The 27,595-nt window shown below is 46.2% G+C and overlaps 1 protein-coding gene across 3 annotated transcripts in view; it reads right to left on the bottom strand.

Moving 5' to 3' along the window:
- Nucleotides 1-27,595, bottom strand: part of CDK18 (cyclin dependent kinase 18) — a 514,702-nt gene that overhangs the window by 278,757 nt on the left and 208,350 nt on the right. The window lies entirely within an intron of this gene.

The following is a 27,595-nucleotide window of genomic DNA, read 5'->3' as shown; positions in this document are numbered from 1 at the left end:
TAGTCAGGCGAGTACAAAGGCAGCGAATATGGCAAGGGAAATGTGCACTAAATCACACAGTGAATAGCTTCGAATTAAACTACGTGCACACCGGAACAACGACTCATGTATGCTAGAACCCAGGAGTGCAAATAGAGTGTGACAACAAAACCAATATATGAAAAGGCATGTGGGGTAAGCACCTGACCGCGAGGAAAGTCGGCAAGCGCCTTACCCCCAATTGCTGTTACAGGTACTGACAGCGCTAAACCCACGTGGAGGGCAAGCAATGACAGGATCTGTGAACTAACACTCTTGATGGTATTAAATAAGGGAACTAAAGAACTGTACTCACAAGGACGAGATAAACCTCTTGAATGTCAGCTAGCCCACGAATCCTGTTGATGAAACTGGGACCCAGAAAGGCTAGAACAGCAATGGGAGGAAAACTAAATACCTAAATTGGAATAGTGATTACAAATTAGTGAGGAAAACATAAGCATTCACACAGGAGCTATCTACAACCGCACACCACACCTAATAATCAAATGGGAAATAAATGCAGAAGTGCAATGGAAAACATGGAATGGATCCCAATAGAAAGTAAGGATCAGGAGCAGGGAAAAACGAAATAACCAATGCAAACTTCTCCCTACCCCTCCAAGGAAAAGACAGGAAGCTAATCTAAGAGGAAGGCTAAGGCATACGGGTTTACAGCAGCAAAGGACAGAGTCAAAGAAATATAGAACACGGACAAACTGGGCTGCATCTAAAAGGGGAAAGCACTGAGAAATGCTGCCTGCAAACAGAGGAAGACAAAAAGGGAATCAAGGGAGCAGAAATCAATTAGCGCATGAATCCGAGATTCAGGGCGGAGGAACAAGAAAACAGGAACTAGGAACTAGGTACAAAGGCAAGGAACAAGGGACTAGTCACAACAGGAACTGCAAACGATGACCAGCGCTGGACTGAAGCAAGACTGAGGCTTTTAAAGCTGCTTAACGAGCACACGCCTCAGGTGTGCTGATTGCTGCACCTGCAGCCACAGCTGTTACCTATCCTCCACCCAACCTTTTCCTGCAAGGGTGGAGGTGGAGCAGTGGGCCAGGCATTCTGGGAAGCAGTCATTTGGTTAAAGAAGCATGCTGGCTGCCAAAAACCTGGAATGGATCCGGAAGGGAAGTAGCTTGGAAAATAGGGATTTAGCGCTCCCAATTAATCACAGCACTGTAGCATAAGGTTCGGAGGGAAGGTCCAGTAGGGAATAAACCCCAAATCATGCCCCCAAGTGGTAGGAACGGGAGCGAAGGGAGTGAGTCGTGACAGTATACCCCCTCCTACGGCCGTCTTCGGGTGCCCGCCACCCGCACGAGACATCTTCTTTCCATGATGGGAGTGCTTTTTCTTTGGAGGTGGCACTGATGGAAATGGTGGCCTGTGGGCAAAGGCAGATGGACTTCCATGATAGGAGTGCTTTGTCTTTGGAGGTGGTACTGACGGAAACGGTGGCTTCTGGTGAGGAAGAGACTCATGGTTCGAAGAAAGGCATGAAGGACTTGCAGGACCTGAAGCAGAGATGGAAGGTCCAGGAAGCTCAGTCACTGGGAGTGGACCCTTATAAGTCTTTGAGGAGGGAGGCAGGCTGGTGCAACATGCCTTAGTCAATGGTAAAAGCCCTGTTAGCCTTTCTGCCGAGAGTGGACATGCGGGAGGTGAGGAAATTGCTGGCTTCAGGAAAGGTTTATGTTCAGCCATTAGAGAAGGTGGCGGCTGAGGTAGAGGTTCAGATTTTCTTCTGTCATCCATCTGGGAAAAGGCTTGTGGTTGAAAGTGACTAAGGTTTGACTGCACATGTTCTACGCCTTGGAGACCTGAAAGTCCAATGGGTTGTACAAGGCTGGTACTCCTGGTGACAGTCGTGTAACCACCTTGTTGCACATGGGATACAACAGCAGGGACGTTTGGCATACTGATAGGAGTGATAGACGCAGTACTTTGTATTTCAGGCACACTCGCAGAAGGAGCAATAACAGACACATTTTGAACTGCAGCAGTCATTCCCTTCCTTTGGCTACTAGCACCCAACTGGTGCTTCTTGGCGGAATTCTGTTGCACAAGTCCTGTAGGTAATACGCCAGTCTGCACCACCCCCTGTGCACACCCAGGTGAGTGGTTCTGACTCACCACTTGGTCCAGCTTGATGACTCTGAAGCGGGAGCTGGCAAAAGTCTCAAACTCTGATGCTGCATTTTTAGGAGGCTCTGATGCTAAAGTGAAGCAGTTGGGAGAATCGTCTTGTGGAAAAGGCAGGCATTCTGGTGCTCCTCCTGAAGCAAAAGAAAGGCAAGCTAGACGTTCATCGACAGTAAATGGTTGGGATTCAGGAGGAATCGCTGGAGCAGAAGAAAATACAGCAGGATCTGATGGTGTAGACAGGTATACCTCTGATATTGGCAGCGAGGCTAAGCAGGATACAGGCGTCTCATGACTGAAGGCAAATACTCAGTATACTCCGGGACTGAAGACATGCACTTTTGATGGACTACCGGAGGCTCTAAAGCTGAAGGATGATCTGCAGGATGAGTCACTGTAGCTGAAGACAGGCAGGCCAGGGGAAACCTTGAGGCTGAAGGCATGCAAGCTGAAGCAATCTCGGTTGCTGGATACAAACATGTCCAGGTCTTTGGGACTGGCTCCTGAGTAAATGTCAGACATGGCAGCGGTTCATTGGTTGAAGACAGGTGTGCCAAAGATGACTGCAGGGCTGTGGATTGGATCATAGAAGAGTCAATGGTTGTAGGAGGACAGACAGAAGTCTCAGAAGTTGACAGACACATTGGTGGCTCAGGAATGGAGGGCACCTTTAGGGCAGTAGACTCCTTGGCACCAGTAACCAAAGACTGAGCTGTACCCTTGCAGTCCCTTTCTTTAGTGGGTGACACAGAGTCTCTTTCTTTGTAGAAGTCAAAATCAACCAGTGGAATCACCATAGTAAAGTCTCTGTTAATCAGGATTTCGTCAATTGTCCATTCCTCTGTTTTAGCTTCTGAAAGAGGCAGATTAACAATCAACAGTTCAGGAATCGCCTGCCGGTTTTTTGGTTCTTTATACTGTGGAATGAGTCCATCAGAACATGAAATCTGTACTGTCTGTGACTGTTCGTATTGATCAGAATTGGCAGAAGGAAGAGTGAACCCAGAGGTAACATTGTTTTCCACATCAGCTTTAACATCTACTTCAGTCTCAGCAGCTTTATCAAGAGCAGGGCCTAAGCCTACTGTAGTGACTGAATCTGTGTATGCCACCATTGTGGATTGTGTTTGGAAATCAGAAGCTTGTATGTGTGCTAGCTCAGAATTATGACAAACTGCTACACAGGAAGTTTTAGGTAAAGGAGTGGCTTGTAAATCTTCAGCTAACTGCAATCCCTGATAAACAGCAGAACAATTGTTAGAAACTGTGCCCAGATTAAGCGCTGTGCTAGACGAAAGACCTTCACTCCCAATAGATCTAACATATTGACAAATATCATGGTTTACCAAAGTCTCTGCACTCAGGGGCTGAACAGTGTTCACTTCCGCAACATCAACAGATAAAGTCTGAGGTGTATTCAGTAAAGAGTGCAAGGTTTTATTCTCCTCTTGTAAAGAAATGAATTCTTGTCTTAACTCCTCAAGCTTAGCTCTTAGCATGCCCTGCATTAACTGTACATCACTATCAGTAGGCACAGGGGGAGGCATAGTGGCATCAGGGCTGGATCCTGCACTAGCAATCTGGATGTGCACCGATTGTACATTGTCCTCTACTGCTTGCAGGTTCTGTGATTTATAGTTTCTCTTACCAACTTGGTCTGTGTTTCCCTTAAGCAAACTATTGACATTAGACCTCTTGGCATTAGGGACTACAGTATGTACCTGTGCAAAGGAGTATGCTTTAGACTGAGGGTAGAAAACAGAAGTTATGCAAGGAACCCCTCCATTCTTTATGTTTGTACCATGAAACTGTTCTATCTGAGGTGAAGCACAACTGGAATCATGGGGTTCAACAACAGAGATACTCTTGTATAATAAGTCTAACAGTGTGTTGTTTTCTGCGGCTAAGGCTTGCGCTGACATAGAATCGGGATCAAAACAAAAGATAGAACTAGGATCAGGCAATGTAGGATGTGCCATCCTATGGGAAAAATACTTTGCACGTAAATGCCCATTCGTGACAAGGAGTTCATTTAAGTCAGGCCTAGTGATTTGATTGTCACAGGTAAATGTAGGGGAAGCTTTCTGTACAAACTTGTTAGAGGCCTTGCTGCCTTTCTTTCTTAAACTTGCCATATTCAATGGGAATTTTGGGCTGGTCATTCTGTCAGGATTAGTCAGGCGAGTACAAAGGCAGCGAATATGGCAAGGGAAATGTGCACTAAATCACACAGTGAATAGCTTCGAATTAAACTACGTGCACACCGGAACAACGACTCATGTATGCTAGAACCCAGGAGTGCAAATAGAGTGTGACAACAAAACCAATATATGAAAAGGGATGTGGGGTAAGCACCTGACCGCGAGGAAAGTCGGCAAGCGCCTTACCCCCAATTGCTGTTACAGGTACTGACAGCGCTAAACCCACGTGGAGGGCAAGCAATGACAGGATCTGTGAACTAACACTCTTGATGGTATTAAATAAGGGAACTAAAGAACTGTACTCACAAGGACGAGATAAACCTCTTGAATGTCAGCTAGCCCACGAATCCTGTTGATGAAACTGGGACCCAGAAAGACTAGAACAGCAATGGGAGGAAAACTAAATACCTAAGTTGGAATAGTGATTACAAATTAGTGAGGAAAACATAAGCATTCACACAGGAGCTAGCTACAACCGCACACCACACCTAATAATCAAATGGGAAATACATGCAGAAGTGCAATGGAAAACATGGAATGGATCCCAATAGAAAGTAAGGATCAGGAGCAGGGAAAAACGAAATAACCAATGCAAACTTCTCCCTACCCCTCCAAGGAAAAGACAGGAAGCTAATCTAAGAGGAAGGCTAAGGCATACGGGTTTACAGCAGCAAAGGACAGAGTCAAAGAAATATAGAACACGGACAAACTGGGCTGCATCTAAAAGGGGAAAGCACTGAGAAATGCTGCCTGAAAACAGAGGAAGACAAAAAGGGAATCAAGGGAGCAGAAATCAATTAGCGCATGAATCCGAGATTCAGGGCGGAGGAACAAGAAAACAGGAACTAGGAACTAGGTACAAAGGCAAGGAACAAGGAACAAGGGACTAGTCACAACAGGAACACTGCAAACGATGACCAGCGCTGGACTGAAGTAAGACTGAGTCTTTTAAAGCTGCTTAACGAGCACACGCCTCAGGTGTGCTGATTGCTGCACCTGCAGCCACAGCTTTTACCTATCCTCCACCCAACCTTGTCCTGCGAGGGTGGAGGTGGAGCAGTGGGCCAGGCATTCTGGGAAGCAGTCATTTGGTTAAAGAAGCATGCTGGCTGCCAAAAACCTGGAATGGATCCGGAAGGGAAGTAGCTTGGAAAATAGGGATTTAGCGCTCCCAATTCATCACAGCACTGTAGCATAAGGTTCGGAGGAAAGGTCCAGTAGGGAATAAACCCCAAATCATGCCCCCAAGTGGTAGGAACGGGAGCGAAGGGAGCGAGTCGTGACACCAATGATGAGGAGCTCTGTTATCTCATCCTCCAGACATAGGTTGTGAGTGGCCATCCAGTTTTGGATGGTGCTGTAAACTTCATTAATTTTAACGGAGTCACTATCATGGTCACCCGAGAGACGAATGAGGATCTGAGTTTCATCCGCAGAAATTGGTGTAAATGATATCAATGGCTTCCAGCTGCTACAAGAGAGGCTTTGTATAGGTGTTGTAGAGGGTAGGCGGCAGGCAGGAGCATTGTGGAACACTAAGTGGTTCCTGGATGGCACCGGCTGTAGAATCTCCTGTGATTACTCAAGTGGTGTGGCTGCTAAGGAAGGATTAGATCCAAGCGATATCTTCCAGTGAGAAGTGGAAGTGTTGTTGGAGATGTTGGCAAAGGATGTTGTGGTCGACCATGTCAAAGGCCACGGAGAGATCGAGGAGGTGCGGGATCACTAGGTTGCCTGAGTCTTAGATAGAGTTCATTTGTATTTTGAGGTCTAGGAGGGCGGTTTCTGGGCTATGCCTCGGGCAGAAACCTGATTGTCCTTTGGTGGTGGGTGCTTTCAAGGAATTGTTGGATTCACAGGTAAGCTAGGCGGTCCAAGATCTTTATGAGGAAAGGGACAGTCATGATGGGCCGGTAGTTAGTGGGTGCAGCAGGGTCTAGGGAGTTTTTTTAAGAGGGGGATGCCCCATGATCAAGGGGGGAACTGTGCTAGTAGCGAAGGATGCGTTAGCAAAGTCAGTGATAATGGGTGAGAGGGTGGGGGCACAGAGGTTCACAATGTGTGTGGGACAGGAGTCTCCTTTACAGTTAGGTGGTTTGAGGGTGCTGATGGTAGCAGCAACTTACTCCGCAGATACTTGGCTGAATGGGAACAGGGGAGTATTTGGCACGTGGTCTTTCTGAGGCAAGGTGTTCAAGTCAGTCCCTTGGGGCTTGCCTGAAAGCAGAACGTTTTGGGCACTGATTCTGGATAGCAGTGTGTCTATCTTGTGGGAGAGGGCATTTTGTATAGTGGAGCACCAATCTTCATTGGCTCGTATGGTAACTGTGGGGAGGACAGGAGTTTCCAGTTCTTTGAGTATTGCAAAGCGTTCTTTGCTATTGGAGTTGGCGTTGGTGGTGATTCTGTCGTTATCGCGGTTGGATTTCCAGGTGAGGACTACTTTTTTATATTTGTGGGCTAGGGTGGTGAGGGCTGGACACATTTTGGCGGATTTAGTTTTTTTGCAGATGTATTCAAGAGCTCTCTTTTCTCTGCATACTTCGACCAACTCCTCAGAAAACCAGGAGTTATTGGCTTTGTGAGGTTTGGGGACCTTGGACTCGAGTGAGGCATGAATGTTGGGTCTTGGAGCAGGCAGGTTTGATATAGAGCTGGTAGATCGTGGGATGAGTGGTTGGTTCCTGGTACGTAGGTGCTGAGAGCTGTTAAAAGGGTAGGTATGAGGTTGTCATGTTTTAGCTTCTGTGTGTTGTGGGCCAGGATGGGGCCTGGGAGCTCAGGCACGATTTTGATTGGCTTGGAGAGGGCGACGGTGAAATGAATGATTGAGTGGTCAGACCAGGGAACAGGGTCAATGGCTAAGATATTCATGTGGACATTGGCCATAGGAATCCAGTCTAGGATCCAACCTTTATCACGGGTCGGTGATGAGATGTGTTGGGTGACGCACATGTCGCTTAGGGCAGCTGACAGTGCAGTGGCCTTGGTGTCGGAGAAATCATTACAGCCGAAGTTGCGATCTCATAGAATTATGCACTTGGTTGCCGGTTTCATGAGGGGTGTGATCAGGAGTGCTATATTAACCTGTCCCATGTCATTTCTGGCCTCAATGCGCTTTGTAGTATTATGTATAAAATGGGAGCACTATACAAAGCAACAATAAAATGAAAGGCGCAATTAATAAATATCTCGGCGATGATAGCTGCTGGCAGCTTTATGAAACAAACCCAGGAAGTACGGCACGCGTCCAGGGCCATTCAAACAGAAGACTAGACACCATCATGGAATCCGCGCTGATGTACTGGCCAATAGTTCACACCTATTTTTTGACCAGTTTGAACCAAATAAAGGGGTGTAGGTTGGCACCTTGACTGTTTCCGGGGTACAGGTGAACCATCCCCGTGGTTGCCCATCAGCCATGGAAGTTGGGCTACGGGTAGATTTCCAGGGCGTCACACCTTTTAGTCTAGAAAGGATGGCAGAGCTGTGATTGTAGTAGCGGCTTTGGAACCCCCACCTTTCCTCTCGCCTGATTTGCATGGATATCCCTTAGCGCCCCGTACTTGCCTGCAGCTTCACCATGTAGTATTGGGATTGCGAGAATGAATGTGGGAGAGTGAATGTGTGCGCGGTGAATGGAATGCTTGCGTGGTGGAGGGTTGCAACAGTGTCCTTTGATGCAACGTCAGCTGATGAGTGGGGGCTTCTCTTAATCACAATACCAACAAGATTAAAGCAGCACGCGGCTTCCTTTTACAATATACCTGGCTACCTAACACCTCTTAACTGCTTTCTTAACTGTTACTACAGGTGTTTCAGCTCTTGGAGGGCCGCGACCCATATGTTTCTATAGGTGCTCCACTTTTAGAGGATCAATGGCCCACATGTGTCTCCAAAGGCCCCTCCTTTAAATGGATCAATGGCCATACATCACTATAGGTATCCCTGCTATTATGGGACAAGTAAACCATATGGCATGTATACGCATTGTTAACCTTAGTAGGTGAATGGCCATATATCACTATAGGTGTCCCCTCTCTTAGACCATCAATGGCCATACATCACCATAGGTGTCCCTGCTCTTAGACCATCAATGGCCATACATCACTATAGGTGTCCCTGCTCTTAGACCATCAATGGCCATACATCACTATAGGTGTCCCTGCTCTTAGACCATCAATGGCCATACATCACTATAGGTGTCCCTTCTCTTAGACCATCAATGACCATACATCACTATAGGTGTCCCTTCTCTTAGACCATCAATGGCCATACATCACTATAGGTGTCCCTTCTCTTAGGCCATCAATGGCCATACATCACTATAGGTGTCCCTGCTCTTAGACCATCAATGGCCATATATCACTATAGGTGTCCCTGCTCTTAGACCATCAATGGCCATACATCACTATAGGTGTCCCTGCTCTTAGACCATCAAATGGCCATACATCATTATAGGCGTCCCTTCTCTTAGACCATCAATGGCAATACATCACTATAGGTGTCCCTGCTCTTAGACCATCAATGGCCATACATCACTATAGGTGTCCCTTCTAGGCGTCCCTGCTCTTAGACCATCAATGGCCATACTTCACTATAGGTGTCCCTTCTCTTAGACCATCAATGGCCATACATCACTATAGGTATTCCTGCTATTATGGGACAAGTAGACTATATGGCATATATACGTGTTACTGGCCATTGTGCCACTGTAGGTGCGCTTAACCTTAGTGGGTGACCTACACGTAGGGTATGGAGACAGGGAAGGGAACTTCGTGAGTGAGTGCTGGCCAGGCTGCAGGCCCTCACAAGCTGTACTAAGACAAGGAACAGGATTGTACCCGCCTGGTCTCTGGAGTAAGGTTGGGGTGTGCTCCACTTTTGGCAAAAGGCAACTTTACCGTCTGCGTTTTCAACAGATGTGTTACCACTTGATTTGCACAGATGGTGAGTTTGGGTAAGGTAGATAGAACGGGTCAGGTCACCACCTTGTGGTAGCAAAAAGCCCAAGCGAGACACTCTTAGGTCAGATACTCCTGTGAAGTTTTCACGACCGGACTCAAGCTCCACTTGTCTGCTGCTACCCCACACTCTCCACACAATGTCGCACATTTTAAACATGTTTATTCCTCCTGTGTATTCCGGCACTCTGTGTTTTATTTTCCTCTTATTTGTGTCTGCTCGCTGGTCACTCTCCTGGGTTCATGCCTCCTACCCTGCCCCCATCACACGATGCCCTCTCACCCACGCAGCCCTGGCACTTTGTGAAGGCACTCCACCCAGGGCTTGCTGCCGTCACCTCTATTGTCTCCTATTTACGTCATTTCCTTACTGTTTAATAAAAACCAAAATATATACAAATTCAAGTGTGTGAGACCACTGATGCGGGGTGGGGGGGGGGGCTGATGACAATACAGGAGGCATAACATGCCCTCTGCCAGGCAGACTATCAGCCTTGTTGCCATGGAATAGCCCTTCTTCAACAAACCTAATTTAATCCAAAGCTCCACAATATGGCAGTGAATAACTGGCGAGAAGTGGGGGCTTGCTAAGAGAGAGGCAGAGGGAGAGGCAAAGTGAAGGAAAGAGGCACAGGTGCAATCGTGTACTCGTTTATGGATAGGTGTAAACATAGACTTTGGATGATAGCTCAGGGGCAACGTGCTCGCCTTGGAAGCAAGACGACACAGAGCAACACAGGTTCGATCCCCGGGTCCGAGCTTAGAAATCTCTGGGTATTAAGCGTGTTACAAATAACACATCATATCATATAATTATATATCTATATAGAGAGAAAGAACGAGTGATAGGAGAAATTAGGATGAGGAAAGGAGGCGATGGAGGAAGACACAGATCATAGACTGAGAAAGGCTGGGAACATAATGCAGAGAGACAGGGAGGCATGGAGAGTAGGGATAGGGAAATTGGCAGAGTGAGGGAGAGAAAAGAAGAGAAGCTATGTGGTGGATAGGGGTGAGAGGAAAAGTGAGAGACATGTCGAAGGAGAGATTTGCAGAATTCTAGAATAGATAAAGGGAGAAGGAAACAGGGGAGGAAGAGGATGAGAGAGGGAAAAGAAAACAGAGACGTCGAGAGAAAGAGGTACAGAAACAGAGCCACAAAGCGAATGGGAGAAATGGAAATGGAGAAGGAAACAGATATGAGGAGAGAAAAGACAAGGCCAGGAGGAGGGAGTGAAGGAGCAAGAGAGAGGGGGAGAGAGAGAAACAGATAGGAGAGAAAGAGGTTGAGAGAAGAGACATAGAGCAACAGAGGGAGAAATGGAGAGAGCGAAGGAGATGGAGAGAGAAAAAGGCAGAGAGACATAGCGATTGGTAGACATATAAAGGGAAAAGAAGCAGAGAGGAGAAAAGATTGAGAGTGACAGAAGAGGGAAGAAGATGGAGAGAAGGAGCAAAGGGGAGATAGATAATCAGAGGGGTAGACACACTAGAGAGAGAGAAGAAAAGACCACACAGACTGGCCCAAGAAGTACTTTGGATGGAGGTTTCACTGTCACATCAGAAAGCAATTACGGACTTTATGACATGGAAAAGGACAGTCACAATTCGGGAAGATTAGACATTCAACAATGTGTGTCTGAATCGCAGATTAGTGGCCTGCACCTCTTCTTGCAGTGATTAGCAGGACCACAGGTACCGGCATGCAATGCTCCCCTCAATGGCAGTGTCATGAAAACAAGAATGCAGTTTCCTCAGCAAATGCATGGTGGCAGATTTGAATTGAAGCAGACAAACCTCATATTATATTGACTCTGGCAAAATGTCTGTTATTAATTGCAGCAAAATTAGAAGTGGCTGAAACAAATGATCAGGAAGGAGAATCGTACACAAAAATTGTAAAAATGCAAGTCAATGTAAATAATTGGTGCCATTTAATAATAGAAGATCAGAAGAAGAGCTCTGTAGTAATTCTATTCATTGGAACATTTGCTATTGCACATGTATGTCAACATTGATATGCGTTTTCAATTATTTTGTATTGTGAGATTCGTTTAGTTTCATGTAATGTGCGTTCATTTCTGACTGAAGGTTTTCTATGTTGTAAACCATTTTAAGTCTTAATAAAACAAATACAAAAATAAAAAAACAATACAGTTTCCATTCATAACAGGCAGGTCACCACTTTCCAGCATTGTTGGGTTCTCTATGTGGTATGCAGAACTAAAAAGACCAGAATGCTGTGCTCCTCTGCATCCAACACCTCATCAGAAGGCTTTAAATTATTTTTTAGGCGAATTGTGGGCCATGAGGTGGGTACCCCAGCAAATTAAACCTTCAGATCCTAAACGCTGTGAGACCCCAGACAGAGAAACAGGCTTCCTCGACTGTTGCCCCTACTGAACGCCACAATCCAGATGGAAAGAGAAAAACTAAGGAACAAGGATACTTATCCTATGGAACTTACAAAGGATAAAACAGACTGAACACAGTAGCTTAATTTCATGTGGAGAGACTGAACAGACAGAGGAAATTGGAATAACTATATGAAATTTAAAAGAAAGATTCAAGGACTGTTACAACCCCCCTGTCGGAGTGTGCAGATGGGCCTTTAATCACCTTAACCCAAACAGGCCACCACTTAAGAAGTGAGTACATGGCTGCACATAAAGCAAGTTTATTGTACTATCTTTCGGGGAGCAGTTAGATGGTGTTACAGGAGCAAGCTAACCCAAGTCGCAACAAACCACATCAGTTCACATCTTTTATATAGTTTTGCCAACAGTTAACACACTCCCAAACACTTTATTGTAGCCCACCCCCCAAACATGCTTGGACAAACCACTCTTCGAAGAAATCCCATCTTTTCCCAATTCTTATGTTTTCATTGGCCAGTTTTATCTTAATATTTATCTTCAGATCATATTCATAACACACCTCTTCTTATGATTCGTCTATTGTAGGGCATGACTTCAACACATGGTTAAACATTTGTATGGAAACATAATTCATTACTAACAATAACTGGCCTAAGCCCTTTTATCCCTAACTCTTGATTTGCACATGGCTCGCATAGATATTCCCTGCAATTTGAGAGGAAGGCTGGGTGATTTCTCTTTGTTCGTGATGCTATCTCATTCGACAGGTCACAGTTCCATTGAAACTTTTCAATCTACAAAAAATCCCACTTCATCGCACAATTGAAACTCCTGAATAGCTTTAACACTGGTTTACCCCGTGTTTTACTACTGACCAAAATAAATAATGAAACTCCTTCTTTCATGCTCTCAGGCAGCAGGAAATTACATCTACTATGAACGAGACTTATCAGTTCATAAAAACTCAGGGCTATTTTCTACAGCTGTAGTGACTGCAAAGGTTGAGGTAACGCATTCACCTACCTTCTGAAAACCTGACAGGGTTCATTTAAAAGTCAAAGTAAATCTCTGCAAAAGGGGTCCCAACTACTGTGTTCCTGCATGAATTCCCCATGTATTTGTATTATTGTATATGTATGCTTTTACATTTGGTGGCTTTAACATTTTATCTTTCTAAGTTCATGCAAGCTAATAAGTATCAATTTCTAGACCCACATGAACATTAAAGTAACATATCCCAGCCATAATTAACTACACTTTGATATCTATGAAATTACAACATGGCGCCCAGCTCCCACCGCCCCCAGTTAGTAATACGCTCCGTGCAATGTGAAACCCCTCGCAAACCTGGGGACGTTTCCTGGCCACCCCAGGAGGAGGGACTACTTAATTTGTGGGTTGAAACAAGGACAAGGAATATAAGGGATCACCCACCTCTGTGTGATTCTAATCTGATGAACACATGCAATATTGACATAAGGATATTATATTGTGTGAAACAATATGGACATGATGTGGAATGTTAATGACCATTAGGGTCTTTCTATTGAATTGTAATGAGGTGAAAAGAATGTCATCATTTTTACTATATGAGCACTTGGCTCTAATCTTGCCACGAGAAAGGCTTTATTGGGTGAAACATTTGCATGAACTCCTTTGGGCTGATTTTGCCATTTTTTGGGAAGTTTGTACTTTTTCACTCATTACATATACAAAAGGGATTAGTTAGCAGATTACTATGATATAAAATAGTAGAAATAATGTGGGGGTTGGCGCAGTGCTTAATATTCACTTGTACTGTTCCATGCTCAAAATAGTCCCTTCATTGTTAGCTGTTCCTTTAACTGTGCACTAAAGATATTCTGAAGTGAGCCCTATTCAGGAGCCTGGTGAAACCTTCTCATGACATTAGATCGCCTGCCCTCCTCACTCCCAGGATACTTTTGAACTTATTTTCTTTATCCGTTGTTGTTTTCTGTGCCTTATTTCCTTTGTATAAATCATCTGCATCTTGAATAGACAGGAATCTAGCAGCTCATCAGTCAACTTTCTTGCTGCATCAACTACTATAAATAAAATTACAATAAAATAAAAATGGGAAGTCATCACTACACAGATTTCAAGATGGCCAACACCAGGGAGAAGGACACATGGTCCCCATTCCCATTGAGCCCTATGGGGGTTCGAATGGGAATGGGGATGGGTTCCCTGAATGGGGGAATACTGGGTCCTCTAAGGTTGGAATGGCCCGGTAATTCCCCATTCATGGAACCCAGACGCGGTATGCGGTAAGGGGGTAGCCATGGCGCTAATAGCACCATGGCTAACCCCAACCTTGTAATGACCCCCATAGTTATGAAACATTCACTACATTCAGAATAATGCCCTTAGGGTGGCCGTGAGCATTCCCAAAAGGGAGCACATCTCCCGGGCCAGACAAGATGCTCACTGTCTTCCGGTCAAAGACAGGATTCTATTTAAGACATGAGCCATGACCTACTTATTTATTTACATTTATATAGTGCCATCAGCCCGGGGGCCTCGTGGCGCTGTTACAGTATGCTCACTTGGTACAGGAATACATTACCGCGGGTAGGTACATTCATAGCGTCACACTCATACCCACCCATACAACCCATAAATGCTTCTCACGCTCAGCCCCCCCTTATCTTGCTGGAAAGGTCACCAGAGCTACTTCCTCCAGACCCAAGAGGTCACATCTCTCCAATCAGATTAAAGTCCCCTCCTTCAAAAGTGCCAAAGCAGGAGGGGGCAGCTTCACTTTCCTTGCCCCCAAACCCTGGAACTCCCTCCCCACAACCCGGCGAAATGAGACTCCGCACCTCGCCTTCCACAAATCTCTTAAAACTCTGCTCGCCAATTAGCTCACCGCGGTGTTCTGTGCCTACCCACTCCTCTATCCTGGGGAAGGTCTCCTGCCATCAGACTGGGCAGCGGGCATCCTGTTACTTAGCTGATCCTTTGAGCCTGTCTCTTTTCCCTTTCTGTATCAATGTAAGAGCCATCTGTCTAGCACCAGGTTCAGTGTAACTAAGAACCGCAGACAGGCGCTCGGGACTATTATCTTTGTAAGTAAGTAGGCACCGCTGTAACAGTGCCACGATGACCCAGAGCTGCTTTGTGCGCTTTATAAATGTAAAAAATACAATAAATAAAATAAAATAAAGGTAAAATGGTGTTTAATTAGGACTATGAGCTCACAAAGATGAAGAACCATGACTAAAAGGACTCAAAGAGGTCAAACAGTCACTAGATGGAAATAAAGACGCCAGATGATCATTACAAGGCTATAACCATGACAAGCAACAACTGGCAGGCCTAGAATTAAGATCATTATCAGTTCATGTCACCAGGGCAAACCCTGGCCAACGTGGGGCTTTCACTGCAAAACATTGGTCACTGACAGCCACACACGGTTACCATGAATCACAGTTAAAACAATGGGACCCCAATCTCTGGAAGACCCAGTAAACTCTGTTACAGAAATGGCAATTAATGTGTTTCGTTGTTTGGTACAGAGCAGGCCTGTCCAGGAAAAAGGGCCACGCCTCGTTTACAAAGTGTCATTGTAAAGCACTACAGTATTTTCTTTTGTATCCCAGGATCACAACAGCCAATGACATACTTTGAAGAGTAAGATCTGCAGTCGCCAGGTGGCGATAAACTACCACACTCTAGCCATACACGGTTCACCGTCCATACACTAAGTTGGCTGCTAGTTTGCAACATGTTATTATACTTAAAACAACCAAAACCATTGACAAGACTACGGGCAGCACAGCTGCAAAATCAATTCAAGTGGTATACACCATCAAGGACACTTTTGTTCAGCTTCTATAAAGACAATATCATCACATGACATCATTTTATAAGAAGGAAACATAAACGTAATCCTTGGCCCCAATGTGAGTCATGGGCACCAGGAGCCGGTTTATCACAAACCGATGTATCTGCCCGTTCTCTCTCTCTACATTCACTACTTCTCTCTGTCTCTACGACTCTCTCTTTCTACCCTTCCCTTGTCTCACTCCATGGCTCTGTCTCTCTGTTGCGCTCTCTTTTTCCCCTTCCCTTTGTCTCACTCCATGGCTCTGTCTCTCTGTTGTGCTCTCTTTTTCCCCTTCCCTTTGTCTCACTCCATGGCTCTGTCTCTCTGTTGCTCTCTCTTTTTCCCCTTCCCTTTGTCTCACTCCATGGCTCTGTCGCTCTATTGCTCTTTCTTTTTCCCTTTGTCTCTCTCTCTCGCTCTCTCTTTTTCCCCTTCCCTTTGTCTCACTCCATGGCTCTGTCTCTCTCTCGCTCTTTCTTTTTCCCCTTCCCTTTGTCTCACTACATGGCTCTGTCTCTCTCTCGCTCTTTCTTTTTCCCCTTCCCTTTGTCTCACTCATGGCTCTGTCTCTCTCTCGCTCTTTCTTTTCCCCTTCATGGCTCTGTCTCTCTCTCACTCTTTCTTTTTCCCTTCCCTTTGTCTCACTCCATGGCTCTGTCTCTCTGTTGCTCTTTCTTTTCCCCTTCCCTTTGTCTCACTCCATGGCTCTGTCTCCCTCGCTCTTTCTTTTTCCCTTCCCTTTGTCTCACTCCATGGCTCTGTCTCTCTGTTGCTCTTTCTTTTCCCCTTCCCTTTGTCTCACTCTATGGCTCTGTCTCTCTGTTGCTCTTTCTTTTTCCCCTTCCCTTTGTCTCACTCCATGGCTCTGTCTCTCTCTTGCTCTTTCTTTTTCCCTTTCCTTTGTCTCACTCCATGACTCTGTCTCTATGACTCTTTCTTTCTCCCCTTCTCGTTGCTTTACTCCATAGCTCTGTCTCTCTCTCTTGCTCTTTCTTTTGCTCTTCCTTTTGTCTCACTCCATGGCTCTGTCTATCTGTTGCTCTTTCTTTTCCTCCTCCCTTTGTCTCACTCCATGGATCTGTCTCTCTGTTGCTCTTTCTTTTTCCCCTTCCCTTTGTCTCACTCCATGGCTCTGTCTCTAACTCTTTCTTCTCCCCTTCCCTTTGTCTCACTCCATGTCTCTGTCTCTCTCTCTCGCTGTTTCTTTTCCCCTTACCTTTGTCTCACTCCATGGCCCTGTCTCTATCTCACTCTTTATTTTTCCCCTTCCCTTTGTCTCACTACATGGCTCTGTCTCTCTCTCGCTCTTTCTTTTCCCTTCCCTTTGTCTCACTACATGGCTCCGTCTCTCTCTCGCTCTTCCTTTTTCCCCTTCCCTTTGTCTCACTCCATGGCTCTGTCTCTCTCTCGCTCCTTCTTTTCCCCTTCCCTTTGTCTCACTCCATGGCTCTGTCTCTCTCTCGCTCTTTCTTTTCCCCCTTCCCTTTGTCTCACTCCATGGCTCTGTCTCTCTCTCGCTCCTTCTTTTCCCCTTCCCTTTGTCTCACTCCATGGCTCTGTCTCTCTCTCTCGCTCCTTCTTTTCCCCTTCCCTTTGTCTCACTCCATGGCTCTGTCTCTCTCTCGCTCCTTCTTTTCCCCTTGCCTTTGTCTCACTCCATGGCTCTGTCTCTCTCTCTTGCTCTTTCTTTCTCTTTCTATCTCTTTCTCTCCCTCTCTTTGTCTGCCTCACTCTATCTGTCTTTCTCTGTCTTATCTGTCTTTCTCTGTCTCTTTCTCTCTCTGGCTGGGCAACAGTTGCTTTACCATGTGTATGTTTGCTAGATCCAACCAAGCTGTTGCTGCCAGATATTTTGAAATGGGGGGAAGGGATGCTGTGTTTTTGACGGTTGGCCTCCTATTTGAAAACAAAACAGGAAAATGTGGGTGCCCAGGTGGGCAGGCAGCAGAATGAGCACTACCAATACTTAAACCCAAAACAAAGGAAACCGCTGCCACAGGTTGATAGCAATGTGTTTAGTGATTCAAAACCTTTCTGTATCAAACCAAAGTGGTTAAAAGCCAGAATAAACACACAGGCCACTGTAGTATATTTGTAAAATGTACGATGTTGTTCTACTAATATTCCAGCATTGAATATAGGCGTATGTGTGTGTCCTGCAGGAATGCCACCATCACTGTGTCTGAGCGAGTGTCGGTAATGGGGACGTGGATAGACTCTATGGTGGGAAGGGACTAGAGGACCAGATGACCAATTTGCAGGGTCTCCAATTGCATTTTCTGCCTTCTTTTTTTGTAAGTCACTAGTGTTTGTTTATACTAGACAAATAAGTGGGTTCAGCAGCACTCCCAACCAGTGAACAGCCTCCACAAAGTGAACACACGTTGGTGCTCATGGAAGACATCGTTAGTTTTTATCAGAGCATGACCCTTTCCAAGAAGGAAGAATATTTTGAATCACAAAATGGTGTTAATTCTTTGCAAAACAAACGATTAAACACAAAGAATAATTGTACTGGCTCATTTTAAATTTGTACTAAGTGAATTTCTAATGATCACTTTTGGCATATATTGGAGTCAAAATACGAATGTTACACTTGTTTACTGAGCAAAACACATGATCCAACTGTAGGAATTATTTTCTGCTAAAAGGTAAATGTAGAGACTGGGGATCAGGCTCATTTACTTTTCTCACAATACTCATCCTAATGGTATAGTGTTTAGAACTATGAACCATATCTACTCACTCAGATGTGAGGATGCAATGGCTATGGGGTATGTCGTTCCTCATGCTTTGGCTTTTTGGTTAAGATCAAGTGTAGTATTGTTTCTTTTTATAGCACGCCACATCTGCTTTCAGTCCAATGGGCAGGGTGAGGGCTTCACTCCTGCCTTTCTAAAGAGGAGGGTCTAGGATGCACTCTTCCTCTATGCTGCTGCAATGGATGCCAGACATGTGAGATGACTCTGTGATGAGGCGTGTGGTGGTGGCACATAGCAAGGTACACTTTGCGATGTATGGAGTGTACTTCATAAGCGCAAGTGACGCCTGCAAAGTACATGTCAGGCTGGACAAGGACTGGAGGTTTCCTTCTGGTGCTCCTCAGAAGTCTTGAAGACAGTACATCACCCACCCAGGAGGAGCCCCTCTCCAGATACTCTACAGGGACTATACTGGGGAGAGGGCCCTCCCAGGTGGGAGTGCTACTTGACACACACCCTAGGTCTCACAGATCGGGACAGGAGCTGCAGCAAGGAATATAAGGCAAACTAAATAGGTAGATGCTTCTATAAGAGGACATTCTAGATACATGTACATAAGAACCCTTGCAACCTTTCTCCACTATTCACCTGGTAACTTGCTGCTGTCCCCCTTGAACCTGATCCTTTTGATTAAGCAGGCAATTAAACGAATACACCTTAAGTGCCTGTACCTAACTACCTGATTCTTGAAAGGTTTGTCGCCTGGATCCTGAATATGACCGTTGCGAGAACGCTGGGCCTGTCTTTGTCCCAGCCTTAAATAAGTTGATTTCGTGATAAACGCCGGAACAAGACCACGCGGCTAGAGGAAAGTACCTCATGGCGTGGTCACACTCCGTGCCTTGCCACTCATTGGCCCTGTCATGACTGACGCGTTTCAAGCGTCCTCCTGCATCCACGTCCCATTGTATGGGCATGAATGCTGGAGAGCCAATGAGGCGGTGCGTAGGGCCATCAGAGTCTTGTGTTAATATGGTGTCCTACAACCGATGATGCGCACCACGTCATCGGTTTCTCTGGGTGCCCCGACGCTGTCGTTGAATTTGCCAGGGTGCACGGTATGCCCACAGGAAGGGATTAGACTGTGAGGCGCACAGCGAGCCCTAGGGCAACCAAACAGTACAGCTACATGGATTCGATCCCTTGGGGTGAACCCTGCTAAAAACACCTGGTGCAGAGAGGTTTTCAATGCCAAGTGTAGTGAACATGTGTCCTTACCACATATGTGAATTATGAACCCAACAAGCGTGGCTGGTAGTCCTCAGTTAAGGGTTTACCTGGCTCAGCACCTGGCTGGTAGTCCTCAGTTGAGGGCTTGGCAGGCTGAGCACCTGGCTGGTAGTCCTCAGTTGAAGGCTTGCTGGGCGGAGCACCTGGCTGGTAGTCCTCGGTTGAGGGCTTGCCGGGCTGGTAGTCCTAAGTGGAGGGATTGCCGGACTGAGCACCTGACTGGTAGTCCTCAGTTGAGGGCTTGCCGGGCGGAGCACCTGGCTGGTCTTGCTGGGCAGAGCACCTGGCTGGTCTTGCTGGGCGGAGCACCTGGCTGGTAGTCCTCAGTTGAGGGCTTGGCAGGCTGAGCACCTGGCTGGTCTTGCTGGGCTGAGCACCTGGCTGGTCTTGCTGGGCGGAGCACCTGGCTGGTCTTGCTGGGCGGAGCACCTGGCTGGTCTTGCCGGGCGGAGCACCTGGCTGGTAGTCCTCAGTTGAGGGCTTGCCGGGCGGAGCACCTGGCTGGTCTTGCTGGGCTGAGCACCTGGCTGGTAGTCCTCAGTTGAGGGCTTGCCGGGCGGAGCACCTGGCTGGTCTTGCCGGGCGGAGCACCTGGCTGGTCTTGCCGGGCTGTTGTTGTCACGAAATAATCATAATATACTATCCTTGTATAATGCCCAATTATAGATTTTTCCTGATTTTAAGCATTGTAGAAATAGATATTACCCAATGCAATGGGTCTTAGTTTATTGTCCATAAGGGGTAAAGGGCTGAGTCAATCTGTTTGGATATAAGCCTGTGATTGGAGGTGACGTCAACTAGTAGTAGTGGACTGCACAGCTTTTCTGACTGACAAGCGAGACCATAAGTTTGACGAATGCTGCCTTCGATGAGTCACAGAAAGAATATAAATCCCAAAACATACACTATCCGTCAGTGCCTAGAAAATATAGCTTCCATGTGACAGGCAGGACTATAAACTGCAGAATGCATACCTCCCAGGAGTGACAGGAAGCGCTATAAGATCCATATTGCATACCTCACATAGTGACAGGCAGGACTATAAACTGCAAAATGCATACCTCCCAGGAGTGACAGGAAGCGCTATAAGCTCCATATTGCATGCCTTCTATTAGTGACAGGCAGGACTATTTTTTTTTTTTTTTAATATATTTATTTTATTTTAAATGAAAACAGTACAAAACAAACTTGAGGTATTATGTACAATAGGATAATTGACAATTAAGAAAACACAACACTGCACTCCCCCCCATGAGCTTATCAACAGGGTAGTTCTGTATCGACCTGGAGCGGTCGGGTGTCTTCCTCCTCCGAGGCAGCAGGTTCCCCCTGCACCCCAAACAGACCAGTAACTAACAGCCTCCAGGCTACTAGGTTGCCCACATCTCCTCCCCGCATTTACTACATGCTTCTTGCCAGACCATGGTTTCAGCTTCCGCCCATTTTTGCAGATCCCTCCACCACATCTCTATCCTGGGTTTGTAACATTGCTTCCAGTTCATGGCTATCCTCCTCTTAGCGAGTATATACGCTAGGTCTCTCAGTTTCCCCAGATGTCTCGTGTTCTTCGGTCTGGGGAACCCCCCTAGGAGGCAAGCCCAGGCCGTGTCAATGCTTAACAGGACCCCTTTGTCAGCTAACTTCTGTGACACTTCTCCCCAGAAGACTTCGATTACTGGGCAGGACCAGAACATATGCGTCATGTCCGCGTCCTCCTCATTACATTTCAGACATGCTTGTCTGCCTGCGTTCGCAAACTTAGCTATCCTTTTGGGGGTCATGTACGCTCTATGCATGATATATAGTTGGATTTGCTGTAATCTAGCATTTCTGGACACTTTTTTATGATATCCCATAGCCCATTCCCACATCCCATCAGTCATCTGTGTCCCCACCTCCGTTTCCCATTCTAGTCTCAAATCCAATAGGTCCTTTCCCACCCGGGACATCACCTCCTCATACAATCTGGAAATCTCGTGTCCGCCCTCAGATATATCATATATCGTGTCGATCAGGGCGTCTGGATCCTCCGCTAACACCGTCTCAGGCCAAGATTTTCAGATAATCCGTACCAATCTGAGGTATGTAACGTATTGGCCCCCATGTAACCCAGTCTCTTCTTTTAGGTCTGCAAAATCCTTGATGGCCCCATCTTGCCATATATCTCCTAACATGGCCAACCCAACCGATTCCCAGTATATTCTGATCATTTTCCTAAGTTGGCTATCCCCCGCAGTCAAGGCGACCAGTGGCACCTGCGGCGAACACGGGTCCGGGCTTTCCAGCAGCCGACATGCTCTACGCCACATTCTCCACGCAAGTAATAGCATGCCAGGGCGAACATTTAAGTCCTGTCTAGGGACCCAGATGATCTCCTTCAAATAAAACGGGGCGCAATCTGTCCCAACCAACCTAGACTCGGGAGATTCCTCATCAGAGAGCCACTGTGTAACATATTGCAATTGGCTCGCTACATAATAGGCCTCAAAATGCGGTAATTTGATCCCTCCTTTATCGTGAAAGTTTTGCAGCTTCCACAGTGCCACTCGGTTGCGCGTGCCGTGCCATAGGAAGTCCCTGCACATACTGTCGAGTTTGGCAAAGAACCTCCTAGGTATTAAGTATGGTATGTTGTTGAAGAAATGCAACAGTCTAGGCAGGACAACCATTTTGAGCAACGCCCCCCGCCCCATCATCGCCAGCGGCAGCTTCTCCCAAAATCGCATGGATGCCCGGATGTTATCCACAGCAACTGCAGTATTGTGCAGATGTTCGTTTACCACAGTATGATATATGTCTATTCCGAGGTATCGGAAGGACTCGGTCGCCCAGGGCACGGGTAATACCGGTAAACGTTCCGTGGGGACCCTCGCATAATACCCTAGGGGGAACATGCTCGACTTGCCGGGATTAACCGCTATGCCGGACAATTCGGCATACTTCTGCATGACCACCAAAACATACTGGAGGTTCTCCTCCGGATATTTTAGGTACAGCAGCAAGTCATCGGCATATAGGGATATCAAGTGGCTCTCTCCTCCCACCTCGATGCCCACCAGGTCATATTGCTGTCTAAGATATACCGCTAAGGGTTCCAGGGCCAATATGTATAACATCGGGGACCAAGGACATCCCTGCCTAGTACCCCTACCAAGGCGCCACTTATCGGATATCACCGATCCCGTACGCACCCTAGCCGTTGGCTGGCTATACAGCAGCCTCGCCCATCTGATATAGCCTGGCCCGAACCCGTATTCCTCCAGGACTGCGAACAGCCACGGCCACCTCACCGAATCAGGCAGGACTATAAACTGCAAAATGCATACCACCCAGGAGTGACAGGAAGCGCTATAAGCTCCATATTGCATACCTCACATAGTGACAGGCAGGACTATAAACTGCAAAATGCATACCTTCCAGAAGTGACAGGAAGCGCTAAAAGATACATATTGCATGCCTTCTATTAGTGACAGGCAGGACTATAAACTGCAAAATGCATACCACCCAGGAGTGACAGGAAGCGCTATAAGCTCCATATTGCATACCTCACATAGTGACAGGCAGGACTATAAACTGCAAAATGCATACCTCCCAGGAGTGACAGGAATCGCTATAAGATCCATATTGCATACCTCACATAGTGACAGGCAGGACTATAAACTGCAAAATGCATACCTTCCAGAAGTGACAGGAAGCGCTAAAAGATACATATTGCATGCCTTCTATTAGTGACAGGCAGGACTATAAACTGCAAAATGCATACCTCCCAGGAGTGACAGGAAGCGCTATAAGATACATATTGCATGCCTCACATAGTGACAGGCAGGACTATAAACTGCAAAATGCATACCACCCAGGAGTGACAGGAAGCGCTATAAGCTCCATATTTCATGCCTTCTATTAGTGACAAGCAGGACTATAAACTGCAGAATGCATACCTCCCAGGAGTGACAGGAAGCGCTATAAGCTCCATATTGCATACCTCACATAGTGACAGGCAGGACTATAAACTGCAAAATGCATACCTCCCAGGAGTGACAGGAAGCGCTAAAAGATACATATTGCATGCCTCACATAGTGACAGGCAGGACTATAAACTGCAAAATGCATACCACCCAGGAGTGACAGGAAGCGCTATAAACTCCATATTGCATGCCTTCTATTAGTGACAAGCAGGACTATAAACTGCAGAATGCAAACCTCCCAGGAGTGACAGGAAGCGCTATAAGCTCCATATTGCATACCTTCTATTAGTGACAAGCAGGACTATAAACTGCAGAATGCATACCTCCCAGGAGTGACAGGAAGCGCTATAAGCTCCATATTGCATACCTCACATAGTGACAGGCAGGACTATAAACTGCAAAATGCATACCTCCCAGGAGTGACAGGAAGCGCTAAAAGGTACATATTGCATGCCTCACATAGTGACAGGCAGGACTATAAACTGCAAAATGCATACCACCCAGGAGTGACAGGAAGCGCTATAAACTCCATATTGCATGCCTTCTATTAGTGACAAGCAGGACTATAAACTGCAGAATGCATACCTCCCAGGGGTGACAGGAAGCGCTATAAGCTCCATATTGCATGCCTTCTATTAGTGACAAGCAGGACTATAAACTGCAGAATGCATACCTCCCAGGAGTGACAGGAAGCGCTATAAGCGCCATATTGCATACCTCACATAGTGACAGGCAGGACTATAAACTGCAAAATGCATACCTCCCAGGAGTGACAGGAAGTGCTATAAGATACATATTGCATGCCTCACATAGTGACAGGCAGGACTATAAACTGCAGAATGCATACCACCCAGGAGTGACGGGAAGCGCTATAAGCTCCATATTGCATGCCTTCTATTAGTGACAAGCAGGACTATAAACTGCAGAATGCATACCTCCCAGGAGTGACAGGAAGCGCTATATGCTCCAGATTGCATGCCTTCTATTAGTGACAAGCAGGACTATAAACTGCAGAATGCATACCACCCAGGAGTGACAGGAAGCGCTATAAGCTCCAAATTGCATGCCTTCTATTAGTGACAAGCAGGACTATAAACTGCAGAATGCATACCTCCCAGGAGTGACAGGAAGCGCTATAAGTTCCAGATTGCATGCCTTCTATTAGTGACAAGCAGGACTATAAACTGCAGAATGCATACCTCCCAGGAGTGACAGGAAGCGCTAAAAGCTCCAGATTGCATGCCTTCTATTAGTGACAAGCAGGACTATAAACTGCAGAATGCATACCTCCCAGGAGTGACAGGAAGCGCTATAAGCTCCATATTGCATGCCTTCTATTAGTGACAAGCAGGACTATAAACTGCAGAATGCATACCTCCCAGGAGTGACAGGAAGCGCTATAAGCTCCATATTGCATGCCTTCTATTAGTGACAAGCAGGACTATAAACTGCAGAATGCATACCTCCTAGGAGTGACAGGAAGTGCTATAAGCTCCATATTGCATACCTCACATAGTGACAAGCAGGACTATAAACTGCAGAATGCATACCTCCCAGGAGTGACAGGAAGCGCTGTAAGATACATATTGCATGCCTTCTATTAGTGACAAGCAGGACTATAAACTGCAGAATGCATACCTCCCAGGAGTGACAGGAAGCGCTATAAGCTCCATATTGCATGCCTTCTATTAGTGACAAGCAGGACTATAAACTGCAGAATGCATACCTCCCAGGAGTGACAGGAAGCGCTATAAGCTCCATATTGCATGCCTTCTATTAGTGACAAGCAGGACTATAAACTGCAGAATGCATACCTCCCAGGAGTGACAGGAAGCACTATAAGGTCCATATTGCATGCCTTCTATTAGTGACAAGCAGGACTATAAACTGCAGAATGCATACCTCCCAGGAGTGGCAGGAAGCGCTATAGGATACATATTGCATGCCTCACATAGTGACAGGCAGGACTATAAACTGCAGAATGCATACCTCCTAGGAGTGACAGGAAGCGCTATAAGATACATATTGCATGCCTCACATAGTGACAGGCAGGACTATAAACTGCAGGATGCATACCTCCCAGGAGTGACAGGAAGCGCTGTAAGATACATATTGCATGCCTCACATAGTGACAGGCAGGACTATAAACTGCAGGATGCATACCTCCCAGGAGTGACAGGAAGCGCTGTAAGATACATATTGCATGCCTCACATAGTGACAGGCAGGACTATAAACTGCATAATGCATACCTCCTAGGAGTGACAGGAAGCGCTATAAAATACATATTGCATACCTTCTGTGAGTGACAAGCAGGACTATAGGAAACAGAATGCACATCTCCCATGAGTGACAAGCAGGACTGCAAGATACAGAATGCATACCTTCAATGAGTGACAGGCAGGACTATAAACTGCAAAATGCATACCACCCAGGAGTGACAGGAAGCGCTATAAGCTCCATATTGCATGCCTTCTATTAGTGACAAGCAGGACTATAAACTGCAGAATGCATACCTCCTAGGAGTGACAGGAAGTGCTATAAGCTCCATATTGCATACCTCACATAGTGACAAGCAGGACTATAAACTGCAGAATGCATACCTCCCAGGAGTGACAGGAAGCGCTGTAAGATACATATTGCATGCCTTCTATTAGTGACAAGCAGGACTATAAACTGCAGAATGCATACCTCCCAGGAGTGACAGGAAGCGCTATAAGCTCCATATTGCATGCCTTCTATTAGTGACAAGCAGGACTATAAACTGCAGAATGCATACCTCCCAGGAGTGACAGGAAGCGCTATAAGCTCCATATTGCATGCCTTCTATTAGTGACAAGCAGGACTATAAACTGCAGAATGCATACCTCCCAGGAGTGACAGGAAGCACTATAAGGTCCATATTGCATGCCTTCTATTAGTGACAAGCAGGACTATAAACTGCAGAATGCATACCTCCCAGGAGTGGCAGGAAGCGCTATAGAATACATATTGCATGCCTCACATAGTGACAGGCAGGACTATAAACTGCAGAATGCATACCTCCTAGGAGTGACAGGAAGCGCTATAAGATACATATTGCATGCCTCACATAGTGACAGGCAGGACTATAAACTGCATAATGCATACCTCCTAGGAGTGACAGGAAGCGCTGTAAGATACATATTGCATGCCTCACATAGTGACAGGCAGGACTATAAACTGCATAATGCATACCTCCTAGGAGTGACAGGAAGCGCTATAAGATACATATTGCATACCTTCTGTGAGTGACAAGCAGGACTATAGGAAACAGAATGCACATCTCCCGAGAGTGACAAGCAGGACTGCAAGATACAGAATGCATACCTTCAATGAGTGACAAGAAGGACTATAAGATGCCGAATGCATACCTCCATGTGTGACAGGCATGACTATAACATACATAATGCATACCTTACATCAATGACAGACAGGGCTATAAACTACACCTGGTCTGAAAAATGGGCCGATGGTTTTATATTGCTTTCTGGTGATTTAAACTCCACCTGTAGCAACCTTGACCTTGAGGCCGGGATATCAACCAAAGCGGTGGATAGGGAGCGCCGTGGCCCCATCTGGCTGACATATATGACTGCTTTGGGTCTTGATGTGTTGAACAGCTCTGTTGATGGTGACATCCCAGGTAAGTTTACCTGGTGCAATGTAGTTTCCCATAGTACTCTTGATTATGTTTTTGTAAGTGAGGGACCGTTTGAGAAATGTACTTCCTTAAATTGATCGTCCGTTAGTACTGATCATCGCTTCTTGAAAGCTGGATTTGCATTGGGGAGTGGGGAACATGGGGACCCTGAAAAAGTCTATATGGACCTTAGTATCAATGCAGCTGGCAATAGAATTAGGTGGCTTCCTGTTTCAGTGCAACGGTTTAATAGGACCATGGAATCCTGATTAAGCTCAACATCTCTAGGATGCCAATATGACGTATTCTCACTTGATAATATCAGCAATTTTGGTAAAGTTGTATTGATTCTGAACTGGCGGCAGGTATGACCAAATCTATGTCCTGTCAACCGAAACATGGACATCGCTACAA

Source organism: Ambystoma mexicanum, chromosome 13 (genome assembly GCF_040938575.1).
Source record: "Ambystoma mexicanum isolate Mex_15411 chromosome 13, UKY_AmexF1_1, whole genome shotgun sequence".
In the NCBI taxonomy this organism is placed as follows: Eukaryota; Metazoa; Chordata; class Amphibia; order Caudata; family Ambystomatidae; genus Ambystoma; species Ambystoma mexicanum.
The sequence above is the reverse complement of the archived record's forward strand: the minus strand, read 5'-3'. Positions and strand labels throughout refer to the sequence as shown.